Consider the following 17,969-nt stretch of genomic DNA (forward strand, 5'->3'; position numbering starts at 1 on the left):
TTGTAAAACAAATGCAAAGGGAGGTGTGACACAAACAGAAAAAAAGTTATAAAGGAGAGGGTGAAACAAAGAGGCAGAGTTTGGAGTGATGTGCTCACAAAGAGGAGGTCAAGGCTTTCAACAGCCTCCAGAGTCTGGGAGAAATAAGGAAAGGATTCCCCCGAGAATCTCCAGAGGGTTCAGCCTTACCAACACCTTCATTTCTGATGTCTGGCCCCAAAACAATGAGAGAATAAACTTCTTGTTTTAAGTCATCAAATTTGTGGTTACTTATTTTTTGACAGTTTTTTAAAAAAATAAGATTTATTTATTTCTTCAAGAGGCAGCGTTACAGACAGAGAGAAGGAGAGACAGAGAGAAAGGTCTTCCATCAGCTGGTTTACTCCCCACTAGCCACAATGAATGAAGCTGAGCCAGTCCAAAGCCAGAAGCCAGGAGCTTCTTCCAGGTCTCCCAAGTGGATACAGAGGCTGAAGCACTTGGACAATCTTCTACTGACTTCCCAGGACATGGCAGAGAGCTGGATTGGAAGTACAACAGCTGAGATTCGAACAGGTACCCATTTGGGATGCTGGTGCCACAGGCAGGGTGCTTAACCTACTACACCACAGCACCAGCTCCATATTTGTGGTTATTTATTATAGCAAACCTAGGAAGCAAATATGCCTGCCTGCATCTTTGTAAACAGACCTTCTCAACACTCCTGCCAATTACAGTTTTATGTTTCACCTATCCAATGTCTGCCTGATATGTGTACGTACCTCATTATCAGAACTCTAACTCTAGCAAATGCAAAATAGGCATTTATAGTATTTACATTTCTGTAGCTTACATTTCTGCTAACTTTCTGTGTAACATGGGGTTGGTCTAGATGAGTAACAAGATTACAATGTCCCTCTTGAACTTATGGTGGATTGTTTCTCCTATAAGATAGTTCTGCCATAAAGATTATAGGTTTTTTTTTTAATCTATTCTGTGAAAGTTCCTATGTAGTAGGAATTGATACCCGGAAAAAGAGACTTTGAGTTCATTTTGTGAAAAATAATTTTCATGTCTAATTTCCAAAGCTTTGATCAAAGCAAGAATACAGTCATCAAGTATCCTACTAAAACAACCTCTTTTGGAGAGATCAGGGCAACAGGAAAGCAATGTGAATGTTGTTTGGAGACAGGCGGAGCCACACACAGTCTAGGTGAAATTGGCCAAAGAAGGGCCTGAGGGCGCCTCCTTGGGGAGGACCTGCATGTGAGATGCTAGAGGTGGAAGTGCAGCAGGAGTGTGGTTAGACAGCACAGGAGTGTGGGGAGTTTTGAGACACCTGAAAACATGGGATATTTCCAAATCTGAACCTGAGAGGTTCAGAGGAATGAGCACTAATAAAAGATCATTAACCTGGGGACTTTCAGGAGAGTGCCTGGGACAAAAGCCAGATTGCAAGAGAAGGATCTGCTTATTAGTGATAAGGGTCTACCATGCTGAGTCAACTTCCAAATAAACAAACAGCAACTCTTTTAAGCATTGGCTCTCAATGTTGGCTGTGTGTTCTAATTCTAATCCCTGGGGAACTCCTAAACAATGCCAACAACAGTGGGGGCCCATCCCAGACAATCCAATCAGAACTTGGGGGAGTGGAGTCCAAGCAATAGCACAGCTTCAAAACCCTGGGGTTCTTCTAATGAGCATCCAAGATTGAGAATTTCTGCTGTAGAGAGACTCACAAACTACACTCCAGCTCCAAACTCAACAAGCTGACTGTTTTTCCAAATAAAGTTTATTGGAAAACAGCTATCCCCGTTTGTTTGCTGCAATATTGTCAGAGGCCGCTTTCATGCTCCAATGGCAGAACTGAGAAGCAATGACGGAGGCCACATGGCCCTCAAAGGTGAAAAGATTAATTAGCTGGCGCTTAATAAAGAGTCTGCAGAGCTGTGGTAGAAAGCAGGGTTTCCCAGCTTCAGCGCTTCTGACATTTTTGGCAGAATAATTCTTTGGTATTGGGAGCTGTCCTGTGCATTGTAGGCAGTTGTAGTGGTTTTTTTTTTCCGCTTTATTTTATCATTATTTTTTAAGTTTTGCACAGAGACATAAAAATTATACATATTATGGAGTACTGTGTGATGTTTTGAAACATGTTCACATTGTATAAGATCTAATCAGAGAATATGTATCTGTCTCCTCAAACAGTTAATATTTCTTTATGGGAAAAACATTTAATATTGTAGGAAGTTTAACAGCACCCTTGGCCCCCTCTTAACACACACCATCATCCAGACATGACAACAAAATTGCCAAAAGTTCCATGGGATAAAATCACCCCGAGAACAATAGCTGCAGAGTATCAAAGAATATAAAGTTGGTTCTTATTATTCATGGTAGATATGTTCACTAATGTCATTAAAAACAGCAAAAGTGTGACTCCTGAATCATTACTCCTAAAGGAAATGCAGGCTACGGTTAGTGTGAGTTTCTGGTTACTGCATCTGATCAACATATAATCTTGTTTGGTTTTTCTGTTTAAAGATCTATTTTCAATACACGCTTCTTCCAGATAGTTATGTTCAGTATTTCTTTATGATAAAATATGAGCCTAGAGAGGTTTAACATTTTCCTGAACCTGGGTGAGTTGACTGTAAATTCTTTGGTTTTTAGTCTCACAGATCATTATCCCATGAAGCCACAGTTCAGCCCCTTTCCTGTAGGACCATTGTGCACTAGAGATGTTCCTTGAGCACATCCCAGAGCAGTCCTGCTTACAGACTGGTGAGTTTCCTCTTCCTTTCTCTGGCATACACAGTATCTTCATTAGTCAGCAGTGAACTCACAGCCAACAGCACTATAACTTGTGCTTGAGCGAAGCTTATTGAACACTTTTTTTTTTTTTTGTCCTTAAAACACATTGCAGAGTTCGTGTGTTTCCCAACTCTAGACAGCAGTTCACATAGTGAAGGTCTTCTTGAACACTGAGGTCACTTAAGAAAAAGTGCAGGGGCCAGTTCTGTGGCATAGCGGGGAAAGCCGCCGCCTGAAGAGGCGGCATCCCATATGGGCGTCGATTTGAGTCCCGGCTGCTCCATTTCCGATCCAGCTCTCTGCTATGGCCTGGAAAAGCAGTAGAGGATGGCCCAAGTCCTTGGGTCCCTGCACCTGCGTAGGAGACCTGGAAGAAGCTCCTGGCTCCTGGCTTTGGATGGGTGCAGCTCTGGCCATTGCGGCCAATTGGGGAGTGAACCAGTGGATGGAAGATCTCTCTCTCTCTCTCTCTCTCTCTCTTTCTGCCTCTCCTTCTCTCTGTGTGTAACTCTGACTTTCAAACAAATAAATAAATCTTTTAAAAAAAGAAAAGAAAAAACACAGAAATGCAAAAAATTGCAGTAAGTAGACTGCAAAGAAGACACAGTTTAGTTTTGAGCAAAGAGCTGAAATGATAAGAAAGAGCAATGTCTTGTTAATTTCAGCTGGAAATGTGTGTGACTGGGAACTCAAATTTTTCATCACCTTACGCATGTCTGCAAATGACTGCAAAAAGTTCCACAAGTATTGACTTTGCAACTACAAAAAAAAAAGTCAGCAAATAGACTAAATAATCTAGATCGACTGTATAATCAACACTAAACTTTCAGAGTGTCATTTCCATTTGGACATATCAGTTCTTAATATATAGGAGTATTCAATAATTAGTAGTCTAATTAATACATACTCAAAATGAGAAAATATTCTAATATGCTTGTGGTCCTTTTAAAATTAAACAGTCTTACAAATGGCATGAAGAAGGGAAATTTATAAAAATCCTAATAGTTCTACTGATTGTGCCATCAGATCTGAAGAAGTTTGAAATTTAGAAACTGCTAACCCGATATGGAGAGCACAGATGAAACTGTTGAGGTGGTGCCATGGGAAAAGCAGAGAAAACAGCAAGGAGGAAACACAGGCAATTTGCAGTTCCCTGTAACTCAAGGAGGTTTGGAAGATGAAGCCCATGCATTCTGATCTCTGCAGACTCTGTCCGATCACCAGCTCTGTGCATCTCAAAAGTCATAATTGCTCTGGTTAGCCTCTAACCAAAACCTCAGAATTCACTTAATCACAGAATACTGGTAACTTTGATCAAGAAGGAGCAAATTCTTTTCTTCATGTTTGTGCATCACCTAGGAGTTCCTATGATGTCTGGAATTTCAGTGAAGAATTGCTTTCTCTTGGCAATTATTTTTAAGCACAATCTTTTTATTACCCAAGATTAGCGTGTCACTATGGTAGTAAAAGACAATGAGATCTTATACTTTATAAATTTTTGAAAATTTTATTTATTTTTACTCTATTTGAAAGGCAGATACAGAGAGAAAGAGAGAGAGAGAAAGAGAGATAGAGTCTTCTATCTGCTGAGAGAGAGTCTTCCACCCATGGGTTTGTTCCTCAAATGCCTGCAACAGCCAGGAGCATGGAACTCAGCCTAGGTCTCCCATGTGGGTAGCAGGGACCCAAATGCCTGCCTCGAATATTACATTTTAAAATCCACAATTGCTAACATATATGTATATAGTGGTTTCCCAAGAACCCTTGTCAGTGATGTAAAGATTTTGATATATATGTTGATTTATTTTCAATACAACTACCCAAGTAGGAAGAATTCTCATCCTCCTAATAATAATATCCTCATTATAATAAGGAATCTGAGGCATCCAGAGGTTAAGTAATTTGGTCAGGGCCACACAGCAATTAAGAGGAAGGGCTCAAAGAAACAAGTAACTGTAACAAAAATGTAGCAATGTGAGGTGATAGACATGATTGTACCAATCATTTCAGAGCACATTCATATGTTAGAAATCACATTGTATACTTTAACTACAAAAAGTTTTTCTCAACTATATTTCTATAAAGGTGGGAAAATTAAATAATACAAACAGAGCAAGAGTTCAAATCTGTCTTCTTCCAAACTCCTAGGTAATTTCTTATGATCAGCAGGTATGTCTCGGGCTAAATTTTCTGAGTCTGTGGATCTATCAACAGTCAGGAATACTGATTGATCACATACCTGCTAGACACTGGTAAAATAAGAAATTTCATCACCAGTGAGTTTTTAGATTTTTACCAAAGCCTGGTGGGAAAGATTTCTCAGCCTGCTTTGTTTTGGTTTTATTTTGTCATGTGCTTCAGACTGTTGCCTTCTTTTGCTCCTTTTCATGAATGTAAGTGGCCTCAAAGTTATAACACAAAAAAGGATCTTGTCTTTGTTAATAGGGATTTTCTAAGTCACAGGAAAAAAATCAAGGCAACCTGTCAAAGTGATATTAACCATGTTCAAAAGAATGAAATAGGAGCCTAGAAATCCCAGGAGCTACTGTGGCATGAATAGAAGAAAACAATCATTTCCACTAAGACAGACTTAACTACGCATGAACTAAGGTGATTTAAGGTCAGGAATAGTTTCATACAGTGGCTGCCAGAAGAACCTAGAAAACCTACTCTATTTTGTCCATAACAAAATGAATCACATGTAGAACAGTTAAATCTGATAGACAATCCTTATCTAGCACTTGTGACTGCATATCAGCCTCAACGCCAAAATGAAAAAAACAAAAGTACACGCGAGAGAAGGCTGGAACAAGGCGAACATTTGCACTATTGTTTCTATCCTTCAAAACAAAAAGAATTTCTAAGATAAAATTAAATGAGGAAAGCAGGCCTGTCAGAATGTTGATGTCGGAGGAAAACAATCAACCTGTTTTTGTAGGACAGATTTATAAAATCAACTAGCCCAAGTGAAAGCAATTAATGCACTATGCTTTAGGAAAACATGCCTCACCTATTAAGAAAATCCCCATGTAATCCCCTAAAAACATTTGATTTGGGATGAGGACTATGTAGAAAATGTTAAAGTAGGGAGGTTTATCAGGTATGAATTAAATAGCCACTTCTATCCTTGACTAGTCTTTGTCTTTTTAGCAAGACATTTATTTTTATTTGAAAGACAGAGAGGAGGGGCCAGTGCTGTGGTGCAGTAGGTTAATCTTCCACCTGCTGCACCACATATGGGCGCCGGTTCTAGTCCTGGCTGCTCCTCTTCCAATCCAGCTCTCTGCTATGGCCTGGGAAAGCAGTAGAAGATCACCCAAGTGCTTGGGCCCCTGCACCCATGTGGGAGACCCCGAAGAAGCACCAGGCTCCTGGCTTTGGATCGGCGCAGCTCTGGCAGTTGCAGCCCTTTGGGGAGTGAACCAACGGACAGAAGACCTCTCTCTCTTTCTCTGTCTGTAACACTACCTCTCAAATAAATAACTAACTTAAAAAAGGGGAGGTGGGTGGGAGGGAGAGACACACAGAGAGCTCTTTCATCCTCTGGTTCATCGCCCAAAAGCCCACAACAGGCAGGGCTGGGCCACGCAGAAGCCAGGAGCCAAGTAATCTGTCCAGGTCTCCCGAATGGGTGTCGGGACTGAGAGTACTTGAGAGGTATCATGCCACCTTGCCAGAAGCTTTAGCAGGAAGCTGGATCCAAAGCAGAGTAGCTCGGACTGGAACCAGGCACTTTTACATGAGATTCAGGCATGTCAAGTGTGGTTTGACCTGCTGCTCTGCAGTGCCGGCTCCATTCTTGGACTTTTTAAACCTCCTCATATTTTCCAGCTTCCTGATAGTTAAAAGGAGCAAAATAAAAGCTAATGGGAGGCAATCTGAAGATTATCAGCAGAATGGTAAATAGGGATTTTGTTCCCCAAAGCCATCTGATCTCATTGAACAAAAATAATGCCATTCTGTGTGGTTGTGTGTGTGTGTGTGTAAGAGGACAGAGGAATTTTCATTATTGTGTAATGTAAATCTAATATCACTAAGCAAGAGTTAACTCATTTTTGGAAGATGAGTGGAGGTATATAGTTATCTTCCTTCGTAAGCATAATCAGATATTCACAGTCACAGATATTTTTAGTATATGTATTTACACTTACAAAATTGGGGATTTTCAATAGGTAATATTTACTATTTTGTCCTAATGTTATGTTATAACATAAAATTATGCTAATAAATCTAAAGTCATAGGAAACCTAAAATATACATTATTTTCTAATTTGACCCTTATTTATTATTTCCTTAATTTTAAATTCATGAAAAATGTCTCCTACATTAGATAGAAAGGTTTAAGAAGTACATGAAGTTTCTCTGTTACCAGCAGGAAAATTAAATTGAAAGTGTGAATAGGTTTTGAAATGGGATTGTTGAGGAAATTAAGATCACTCCGAGTGCCTGGATCTTGTTTAAAATAGGCCACAGCCTCATCTGGCTAGGCTGCTTTTGGTGTGGCTCCGACTGGAGGCAGGAGGCTGGACTAGAATAGATGACCACACACTCTCCCTGACAGCCTGAGGACTCCACGATTCAAGAAATGCTTGCACTCAGACGTTGCGGGAGTGAAGGAGAGGAACCCCTTCGGAGTCTGTATTGAAGCACCAGGGCCTGAGAAGGAAACACATCCTTCATTCCTGTAGGTTTCTGTAACTGAGAAACACCTAGAATAGATGGCTAGTGTCCTTTTACACTGGATGTTCATCATGGTGGTGCTAGAAAGGATCTCAGAAATTACCCAGCCTTAGGCAGACATGCACAGAAGTGTGGGGGTGCTCTCGATTTGAGAAAGTGAATCTCCTGAGATGTGGGGAGAGCATTTCTCTTGAAAAGGATTCTATACTGAATCCTTTTGTTAAAAACATTCATCTATTCTTGTTTTTTTGTTTGTTTGTTTGTTAATAAATCTGGCTTTCCTGAAGTAAAGTGTACATGTACTGTCTTAATTTTCACGGCCACATTGAAGAATTTTGTAAAATATCATTAAATATTTACTGAGTGTATGATATGGCTACTAAAATTACAACTTTAGACACTATCCAACATGGAAAAATGTAAATAAAATGTTACATGAGAATGGGAGAATCCGAGCTTGTGCATTTGCTAGGCTTTCAACCATACACAAATCATAGTGTGAATCGAGATCAGAAGATGCATTTACAAGATGAGTACAGATAAAGACACTGTTGTAGAAAGTTTACAAACATGTGTCAATCACTTTAAAATATATTACGAAATTAATAATATCCATGTGTTCCATAGCCTGCTTGCTTAAAGCGAAATAATGAAGCTAATGCATTGAATCAAATTCTGATTCCTCCACTGCTTTGAGCAGTTGTGACCTCACACAACTTTGTCTTCTAATCTACAGATGTGCAGATAGTGACCTCCCTAACAAGGAGATGTGAAGATTAAGTGAAATAACAATAACCGACTGACATTGTGTCAGAGCTATTATAAGCGTAAGAGATTCATGGAAGTCAAATGTGAGCCGACTAAAAAAGGCTGTCTTTTGGACTGGATTCTGATGGGGCACTGACCTAACTGCACTTTGCCTATCTTCCACCAATCCCAGCTACCTGGGAGTTTAGTAGGTAACTAAGTAGGTAACCCAGGCAGTTACCAGGCACAATACTTTCTCACTATGGGATGATAGCGCCTCCTTTTGAGTAGATAAAAGACCAATCTCTGGGAGAGTTGGAACATCCTAATGATTGCACAGCACTGCTCTGTAATCGCATTACCGCGGAGCCTAACTTACTTTCTTGTAGAGATCAGGAAGCAGGTACTATTCTTCTGAATGCTTGATTAGATTTCTTTCTCCCCAGGCCAGATTTCTTCCAAAAACAAAGAATTGCATCCAAAGCGTCTTGACAGCACCAAGTTACTTGTATTTCATTATCATTGCTGTGTCTGTCATGATACATACGAAATGCAGAACGTCCTGACGAAGAGCGGGCAGTCTGTAATCACTGCGTTCTGCATTGTGCATAGAGGAAGTGGAAAAACTTGAGGTTCATATAAGCTGGAATTTAGTCCTCTAGACAGATTTACAGTCTTGCTTTTGTTCCAGTATCCATTAGAGTGGGGAGGTTGCACACATAAAAGGTTCATGAAATCCTAGGAGCATAATTTGGTGGAGAGTAATAGCCCAAAAGAACGAGTGAACAGCTTAGGGTCAGTCTCATTGACAGCAACCACACTGGGGTGAATTTTAGGTCCCGAATCTTGTTCAATAGTCCTTACTAGTGACAAAATAGAATTAGGAAAATTCTAACAAATAAGATAAAATTATTAAAGCCGGCGCTGCGGCTCACTAGGCTAATCCTCCGCCTTGCGGCGCCGGCACACCGGGTTCTAGTCCTGGTCGGGGCATCGGATTCTGTCCCGGTTGCCCCTCTTCCAGGCCAGCTCTCTGCTGTGGCCAGGGAGTGCAGTGGAGGATGGCCCAAGTGCTTGGGCCCTGCACCCCATGGGAGACCAGGAGAAGTACCTGCCTCCTGCCATCGGATCAGCGCGATGCGCCGGCCGCGGCAGCCATTGGAGGGTGAACCAATGGCAAAAGGAAGACCTTTCTCTCTGTCTCTTTCTCTCTGTCTCTCTCTCTCACTGTCCACTCTGCCTGTCAAAAAAAAAAAAAAAAAAAGATAAGATTATTAACCTTTAAAAAATACAGGAAGAAAATTAAAAGTATTCTTTATAAATTGGAAATACCTGTACAACAAAGGGTTTACTAGAAAAGTATGGAAGCAATATTAACATGTGGTCTAAAATTAAACTACTTTGCTGATGTATTTGGAGAAATGATAATGTAAACATGAACATCAATAAATGGGGACCGGCACCGTGGCTCACTTGGTTAATCCTCTGCCTGCGGCGCCGGCATCCCATATGGGCGCCAGGTTCTAGTCCCGGTTGCTCCTCTTCCAGTCCAGCCCTCTGCTGTGGCCCAGGAGGGCAGTGAAGGTTGGCCCAGGTGCTTGGGCCCCTGCACCTACATGGGAGACCAGGAAGAAGCACCTGGCTCCTGGCTTCAGATCAGCACAGCACCGGCTACAGTGGCCATTTGGGGAGTAAACCAGTGGAGGGAAGACCTCTCTCTCTGTCTCTCTCTCTCACTGTCTATAACTCTATCTGTCAAATAAAAAAAAAATCAATAAATGAGCTTGAAATCATAATAGGACAATAGTTTAAGACACTGATAAATAAATACTGGATTTTTTGTGTTCATTTTAATAATAATAGAACATGATGCTATCTTAAAAAAGAGTAGACTGTAAAAATTCAGTAGAACATATACTTTATTAAGCATGAGACTATTCCTCACTAGACTATCCAATTGAATTTGATACAGTAAATTACAGGAGACCTAGAAAATGCATCTGAATATTAAAAAAAATTGAAGGGAAAGAGGAAAGGCCTGAGGTTATTTAGTTAGTAGAAAAGATGCCTGAGAAATTATTTATATCATGGAGTATTGAATAAACATTATCCATCTTCCATAGGGCAGAATATGATTTCTTAATGTCATAAGTTGTAATATGAACACCTAGAAAGAAGGGATTTCTTAATAATAAGAATGACTAAACTCTTGAGTAAATTATTGATGGAAGGAATATATTCCTAAAGGTCAATAAGTCAATGATGAATGAGAAGCTGTGCCTTTTTATTATTTATTAGTTTACTTGAAGGCAGAGTGACAGAGAGAGAAAGGGAAAGACAGACATAAAAAGATCTTCCATCCATTGATTCACTCCCCAAATGACTGCAACAGTCAGGGCTGGGCCTGGCAAAATCAGGAGCCAGCCAGGAACTCCATTCTGGTCTTCTGCATGGGTGGCAGGGGCTCAGTCACTTGGACCATCTTCTACTACCTTCCCATGTATCTGGATTAGAAGCAAAGTAGCCAAGTTAGGGGGAGCTGGGACTTGAACCAGCTCTTTGATGTGGGATGCTGGCATTGCAAACAGTGGCTCAACCCAGTGTACCACAATGCCAACCTTGAGAAACTCCGCCTTACGTGGATTAGTTGATGCTAAAGGGAGAGAAGGTATTGGATCAGAAAATGGCTAGAGGTTGTTGCCAAGTCTTGCAGTCCGGAAACATGCTTACTGAATTCTTACCTTTGCTCGATTGCTTTTTTGTGTGTGTGCTCTCCTTGGGAAATATTATACCTTCTTTTGATTTTAACCACAACCCATGTATTGTTACTGACTCCCAAGTCTGTATCCATCTCTGACTGCTCCTGTACATTTCAGACTCACAGATACCAATAACTGCTGGCCACATTTACTCAGATGTTTACTGGTGCCTCAAAAGGAGTACCCTTCCATGAATACTTTTACACACGTGTTCACAGGAGTACTGTTCACAATAGCCAAATGATGACAGCCATCCAAATATCCATCATGATGAAAGGATAAACTAATTGTGGTGCGTATATGCAATGGAATACTGTTCAGCCATATAAAGGAATGAAGCACTGACACCTGTTACAATGTAGTTGAATGTCAAAAATATTGTGCTAAGTGAAGGAAACCATACAAAAGAGAATAATATAATTTCACTTAGATGAAATATGCAGGATTGGTAAGTCTATAGAAATAGAAAGCAGATTGTTGCTTCCCAAAGCCTAGGAAGAAAGGTGGAGGATGGGGAATAACTGCTTAATGAGAAATTTTCTGAATTAACTTCCATGAAACATACAATGTTTATTTTTTTAAGATTTATTTACTTATTGGAAAAGCAGAATAATGGGGAGAAATGGAGACACACACACACACAGAGACAGAGAGAGAGAGAGACAGAGAGAGAGATCTTCATTTGCTGGTTCACTCCCCAAATGACTACAATAACTAGTTCTGTGCCAGGCCAAAGCCAAGAGCCTGGAACTTCATCCAGATCTCCCACGTGGGTGATACAGGCCTCAACACTTGGGCCATCTTCTACCAAAGTTCATTAGCAAGGAACTGGATTGAAAGCAAAGCAGCTGGGACTCAAACCAGCATTCTGATATTGGATGCTGGTGTTGCGAACAACAGCTTAACCAACAGGGCCACACTATCAGTCACACTATGCTTATTTTTGCCTAAGTAAGTAGAGTAATTTAAAAGAGTATGTAAGAAAAATAGGTGTTCATTTTTGAAGTCTCTATGTACATTCCTCATGCAGTAAGCCTCCAAGGAAGCCTCTAATGAGTCCTATTCCTGGAGCTGGCCTTGTGAGGTATCAGTCCTCTACCCAATGTGACTAACACAGTGTGGCACTTGAGTGTGGCACTTCTGAGAGGAGGTTATGAAAGCTACAGCAGCTTCTGTCTTTGTCCAGGACATTTCCTCTCTCTCTCTCTCTCGGATCATCCATTCTGGAGAAAGCCAGATGCCATATCATCGGAGTCCTGTCGAGAGAGGCTTACACAGAGATGACCTCAGGATGCCAGCCAGCAGCCACATGAGTGAGTGTGGAAGTGGATTCTCCAGCCCCAGTCAAACATTTGGTGACTATTGCCCCAGATGACAGCTTCCTCTCATGAGAGGCATTGAGGTGGGTCCACCCAGTTAAGCCACTTCCAAATTCCTGACTCTGAAAAACCATGTAAAATCATGAATGTTTTTTAGTTAAGCTGGTTAACTGTGCAGCTACAGCTAACTCAGGCAAGCATTAAACTCAAAAATAACCATGGCAAGTGTTTGGAACTTAGAGAAACAAAGTTTTTCAGAGGTATGTGCTCTATTGCTAACATTGTTCGGGGATCAATAGGGTTCACAAAGGTAACACAAAGCAGGCTTTCAGTTAGCTTTGAAATTCTCCAGACAGTGCACTCCCTTTCCGCCTGCACCTAGCGTGGATCACTCCTGCTGCTAGTTTAAGCCACTGTCTAGTTTAAGCCATTGTCACTTCTTCCCAGGAATAACTGGACTTTGTCATTCTATTTCTCCCCATTCCTGTGGAATTTGTCTACACCACCAGTAAGAACCAAATATTTTCCGAACATAAATCTGATCTCATTACTTAGTTTGCATCTCAGATTCATAAAACCCTCCAAACCTTCTGTACCTGCAGAATCAAGCCCAGGTAACATACAGGGTTCTTTGTTTTCATGGTGCTTGAAATATTTAAAAATTTCACTTAATGCACAATGGTATTCTAATAAAGTTCTAGGGATATGGCCCTTCCTTAATTCTTTTTCAACCCCAATCTTACTCATCTCTGCAAATATCATAATCTGTTTGTGCTGCTATAACAAAGCACAACAAGGTGGATAGTTTGCAAGCAATAGAAATTTCTTTCTCAAAGCCTGGAGGCTGGGATGACCAGGACCAAAGTGTTGCCATTCAGTGTCTGGTGAGGACCTTGTTTTGTTCTCACATGACCAAACAAACAAACAAACAAAAAAAAAACAGAAAGACAAAAAGGACCTGGTTCCCTCCATCCTTCCATCCTTTTTTTTTTTTTTTTTTTTTGCATTTTTAAAAATTTATTTGACAGATAGAGTTAGACTGTGAGAGAGAGAGGGACAGAGAGAAAGGTCTTCCTTCCGTTGTTGGTTCACCCCCTAAATGGCCGCTATGGATGGAGCTACGCCAATCTGAAGCTAGGAGCCAGGTGCTTCCTCCTGGTCTCCCATGTGGGAGACAGGGGCCCAAGCACTTGGGCCATCCTTCACTGCCTTCCCATGGCCACAGCAGAGAGCTGGACTGGAAGACGAGCAACCAGGACTAGAACCCAGCGCCCATATGGGATGCCAGTGCTGAAGGCGGAGGTTTAACTAAGTGAGCCATGGCGCCCGCTCCCTCCTTCCCTTTTAAAAGGCATTAATCCACTCATGAAGGCTCTTCATACCACAATAAGGATTTAGTTCAATGTAAAATTTGGGGGGCATTCAGACCATATTAGATGTACTTGGAGTTGTAAGTAATACTGAATGGCTTGTGATTCTCCAGCTATATTCCCTATACTATTTTTAAAAATTTTTATTTATTTATTTGAAAGAATTACAGAGAAAGAAGGAGAGACACACAGAGATCTTCCATCCACAGGTTCACTCCCCAAATCTCTGCAACAGCCCATGCTGAAGCCAGGAGCCAGGAGCTTTTCTGGATCTCTCATGTGGGTGCAGGGGCCCAGGGGCTTGGGCCATCTTCCGCTGATTTCCCCGGTGCATTAGCAAGGAGCGGGATTGGAAATAGAGCCGCCTGGACTTGAACCGGCACCAACACTGGTTGCTGGCGCTTCTGCTTTAACTCGCTGCACCACAACGCCAGCCCCATCCAGCTATACTCTTACAAGTTATAACTCTTATACACACTACTCTTTTCTCTTGTAATTCTCCAAGTCTCCTCCAATTCTACTCCTACTCTGTTACAATTGTATACCTATTTACACGGTGAATTTATTTTGTTTTCACAAACTGCAGTTGAAAATGTTTCTCCATAGAGAAGCTTCACCGGTGCTTCCTCCTCAGCCAGCTCATTAGAGTCGATAGCAATATAAGATTTCATGTCTGCTTTATCTATTAAGCCTACACTCACTCAAGGACAGGAATCATATTCATTTTGTCTTTAGTCCCCAGTTGCTTAACACAGTATTAGGCTACCCCGTAGGCAGGTACTAAGTAATGGAATGAGTAAATACTGAAAATTAAAGAAACTACAGCACAAAAGCTATACCTCCGTAACTCACATACTACAGCAATTTTTACTTGAGCTTTTCCATATTATTCTAGACCATAATTTTATATAAATTTCTGATTTCTACTCACAGCATTCACAAAGTTTAGTGATCTACATTTATCTTTCACTTTGTGTAGCTTACTTTGCTAATGTTCAAGTTCACAAATTTTTCCTTCCACAGTGTCTAAACTGCTGTTAATCTTTTCAAGTACACTTTTATCTCTGGCAGGTTTGTGTAGACAAGTAGAGCTCAGAACAGCAAGTTAAATATTCAGCAGGGTGTAGTTGTCAGCTAACAAAAGCAGCGTGAGGACTGGTAGCCTACAAGAAAGAAATAGTGAATTGAGACATTTTTCCCTCCTCTGCCTATTGAACTGATTTACTTAACTCTCCCCCAATTTTTAATTATTTTGGGCTTTGATATCATCAAAGGTTATAATCATACTTATCAGCAACTTGTTATACAAACACACCTACAGGATCAGTTACAGCCTTCAAATCATCTAACTGAGAAATAGTCCCTTGCAAACTGATGGTGCTTACTAAATGCTTACTGGGTGAATTAATTAGTGTCAAAATGATTCCATCATCTTGTGATGGAGATGGTCATCTGGGTATACTGACCCTAATTATGACTCTAATTATGGATGACCTGCTGTAAGCAGAGCTGACTGGGGGAACGTATGTCCTGGGTGGCTAACTGAATCCTTATTTCCTGCCTATGCTGACAGTGAACAACTGCATGCATTGCTTGCTAATTTAGGACTCAGTAATCCACCATCATCAAATTAAATATCCATTGTAGCTGTGTTCCTCAACGTGCCCACTTTAGCCCTCAGAAAGAAATGTATCCAAAAATTGTAGTTCATCTCGAATTTGTGTCCTCTCCACTTTTTCCAGGAATGCTTTTCTAATGTTTATACATGCTGGGAGAGAGATATGCATTCAATTACTTTTCTAAAACACACAAGACCAGGAGGGAATGAATGGATAACTGTTGTACAGCCACTCTTGAAAAATCACAAAATCGCTGGATTTCTGAATTGGAAGGGACCGTTAAGGACTTAAGAAAACCATCTCCTACCACAAATTATGGAGGATGCTTGTTCCTGACACTTCTCCAAGTCACTTCAATGAATGTGCACATTAACTGGATATTTGATGTTTGGAGAGAGGTTCAAATTGGGTATCATGGGAGGGTCACTCAACCCAGTCTGGTGGCTAAAAGAAGTCTAGACGGAGCTGAGTTTTAGGGAAATAGTAAGAGTGAGTCAGGTGAAGAAAGGTAAAAGGTGCTCCAGGCAGATGCATCAGTAAAAGTCAAAGATGGCTGCACTTATACAAGGTTATATGAGGGTTGAGAAGACTGGGCATGGAAAAGAGGGAAGAATTACAAGCCAAGAGTAACATGGTGAAAGGAAATAAATCTGGGAAAATGGGAGGGGTCTGGATGGAAAGATAGTTTTAAGTCATGGTGACAAGTATGCACTAACGGTGCTTCTCAAATTGTGGTGAGGTTATGAGATACATTCTGAGAATTCAAAAATTTTGATTCAAAATATATTGCTATCTATTAAGAAAATATGCTTCCTTTGGATGATATATAATAAGTTCTTAGTTTCTTAATTTAGGGCTCCATAAAATAGTTCAAGGATAGATATCTGAGAAACATCATGTTAGACAAAACATCATGTTTCCTGAAACATCCACTTTTTTTGACAAAACCTCATCATAGACAAAAAGCCTAATGTCCTTTTATCTATATTCTTATTTGCTTAATAATACTCCAACATATATGCCAGACACACTTTCCCCTTGAAGAAAACTATGCTGCCTTTCAGTTCAAGTGTTCAGTAAATGTTATTGCACATATCACCTAGTTACCCAATATGGAAGCAAAACCACTCACCAATTAGTCATTCTCTGATTGCTGCATGAGGTCTTTCTCATGAGCCTAAATCCTATTTTGAATTCGCTGATTCCCTAGAATAGAGACTCTTTGTAGCAAAAATGTCTAATTTTATCCTCCAGTTATTTCAGTACTCCCAGGCAGATGGCAAAAGAACAAAGGCACTAATCAAAACTAATTTGTTTGGTCCACTTCTGATTAAGTATAATAAAAAATGTTTACCTTGGTTATAAGATAAATCAGATTGGAGATCTTGGTTTGGAACATTTGTGTCTCAAGTTCTTCTGCAGGAATACAACTCTTCACTTTTTACCCCATACAAGGTTCTCACGGCTGACCCATTGCTATCCATCATGTCTCTTTGCAGAGTTTGCCCTGATAAGTCTACTTAAACTTCCTAATCTTACTCCCACGAAGTTACTCTCCTCCCAATATCCTGCTGATTTCTTCATAGAGTTTATCATGATTTGTCATTGTCTTCATCTCTGTCTCCCTTGCGAGATCATGGGCTCCATGAGGGCAGGCACTAAGTCTGCTGTTCTCCAACATTTTGGACACAGGGCATGCTTCTTCAGTCTTGGGGAAGATATGAATATATAATTGTACCCCTTGAAGTCCTTCAACAGCTCATGCTCTCCTCTGGGTCATCTTGGCACACTTTTCTTTTCTTTTCCTTTTGACAGGCAGAGTGGACAGTGAGAGAGAGAGACAGAGAGAAAGGTCTTCCTTCCATTGGTTCAGCCCCCAAATGGCCGCTACGGCCAGAGCTACACCGATCTGAAGCCAGGAGCCAGGTGCTTCCTCCTGGTCTCCCATGCGGGTGCAAGAGCCCAAGCACTTGGCCATCCTCCACTGCCTTCCCAGGCCACAGCAGAGAGCTGGACTGGAAGAGGAGCAACCAGGACAGAATTTGGTGCCCCAACCAGGGCTAGAACCTGGGGTACTGGCGCCACAGGCAGAGGATTAGCCAAGTGAGCCATGGCGCCGGCTGGCACACTTTTCATTTTGAATCTTTCATGAACTCTTTTCCTCAAGGGTAGCAAGTATGTAGGACACATTTGAAGGGATTTGATATTTTTCTAAAAACTGACCTGAGTTTCTTAGATGAATGGCTAATTCAAGTATGGGTCAAGTTATGTCAGAACCTTGAACAATATTACTGGACTAAACAACAAAACAGCTATCAAAAACTATTAGGGTCTGGTAGAAAAGACACAGAAAGTGACTGGAAGGGGCTCCCATTGGCCACAGATAGGACAATTTGATCATCAACAAGGATGTTAACTGCATTGGATGGAAGCCATTGAAAAGCATTAAAATCCGTGAGTTCAAAATTTCACATAAAATTAGTCAGCTTTAGAACTTCTTATAGTACCAACTCATTTTCAGAAAATTGGTAAATGAGGGGCAATCATCCTGTTTTTTTCCTGTGATAATTGTATTTCAACTTGACCAAAGACTTAAAGAAGGTTCTTCATCATAGATAATTTACAACTAATAAGTGCAGAAGAAATGATAAAATTGGGTAAAGGGGGCCTGTACTGTGGTGTAAT

The sequence above is a fragment of the Oryctolagus cuniculus genome, chromosome 3 (genome assembly GCF_051225735.1).
Source record: "Oryctolagus cuniculus isolate XC-2025 breed Fujian yellow rabbit chromosome 3, ASM5122573v1, whole genome shotgun sequence".
NCBI lineage: Eukaryota > Metazoa > Chordata > Mammalia > Lagomorpha > Leporidae > Oryctolagus > Oryctolagus cuniculus.